At 34.8% G+C, this 1,477-nt stretch overlaps 1 pseudogene; it reads right to left on the reverse strand.

Moving 5' to 3' along the window:
* Nucleotides 1–757: 757 nt before the first annotated feature.
* On the reverse strand, nt 758–928 carry LOC117182394 (annotated as a pseudogene).
* Nucleotides 929–1,477: the final 549 nt, after the last annotated feature.

Genomic DNA, 1,477 nt, shown 5'->3' on the forward strand with positions numbered 1-1,477 from the left:
GGTACGCTGCGTTCTAAAAAATCTAGAACAATTCTATAACAGTTCTAGAACAATTCTAGAACTCCGTTACCAGTGTTATGTAATAATTCTGTAACAAATCTATAACTCTGTGACAACCGATCTGTAACATTTCGAGAACAATTCTAAAACTTAATTACAAATGTTGTACAGATCTAGAACGGTGTGACAACCAATCTGTAACATACCTAGAACAAATGTAGAACTCATCTACAAATGGTGTATCAAGAATCTTTAACAGATCTAGAACGCTGTCACAATCGATCACTAACATGTCTAGAAAAATTCTAGAACTTTGGTACGCTGCGTTCTAAAAAATCTAGAACAATTCTATAACAGTTCTAGAACAATTCTAGAACTCCGTTACCAGTGTTATGTAATAATTCTGTAACAAATCTAGAACTCTGTGACAACCGATCTGTAACATTTCGAGAACAATTCTAGAACTTAATTACAAATGCTGCACAGATCTAGAACGCTGTCGCAATCGATCTGTAACATGTCTAGAAAAATTCTAGAACTTTGGTACGCTGCGTTCTGAAAAATCTAGAACAATTCTATAACATGTTCTAGAACTGTTATTCATCAAATATGGAACAGTGTTATGTACCCCTCACAGCAACAGGATATCCCGGGATATTTGATTAGACGCCATTTATTTCCCGGGTTATTCCAGGGATGACCCGTCGGAATATACTGCGAGGCGGAAATTTTGAAATTCCCATGGATACATTTTGATCCGGGATGGCGCGTGCGCAGTCCCAACTAACAAAAATTATACGTCCGAGATATTCACATTAGAGATATTCGCAAGGGTCAGCTCGAACATAGTGTTAGCGAACTAGTCTTTGTTCCTAATTCGTTCTAGAAAACTTCTAGAACATTTCTAGAATAAACTTCAAAAAAATATTATAGAGCGTCTATGATCAGTTTGTTTTAGAAAAATTCCATAACAACTGTTACAGTGCAGTGCTGTCACATAGTTCGAGAGCAGTTTTATCACAATTTTGTCACAGTGTTCTAGAACACTGTTACCTTTTTGTTCTAGAATAGTTCGTGCACAATTTTGTCACAGTGTTCTAGAACATTTTCACCTTTTTGTTTTAGAACAGTTCTGTCACCATCTTGTAACAACTGTTATAAAATACGGTTTCTTTTTTGATCTGGAACAGTTACAGAACGTGTTCGCTGAGTAGGAAGTGATGTTGAAGATAATGACAATCAAATCAATCCGTCAGTATTTTTTGCGACTTAAGTATCGATTATATAGTAGCAACGTTTGAAAGATTAATCCGCCATTATTTTGTGAAATTATACTATCCCAAAATTTATAGTTTCTAGATCACAGTAAGACTGAATTTCTAATTTGACATCAATGAGGACAATGATACAGAAACTTATTATCAAATCAAAACCGGTTTGATAAAGATTGATTAGAGTTTTGATATTGTTTTGAGAT

The sequence above is a fragment of the Belonocnema kinseyi genome, chromosome 10 (assembly GCF_010883055.1).
Source record: "Belonocnema kinseyi isolate 2016_QV_RU_SX_M_011 chromosome 10, B_treatae_v1, whole genome shotgun sequence".
Taxonomy (NCBI): Eukaryota; Metazoa; Arthropoda; class Insecta; order Hymenoptera; family Cynipidae; genus Belonocnema; species Belonocnema kinseyi.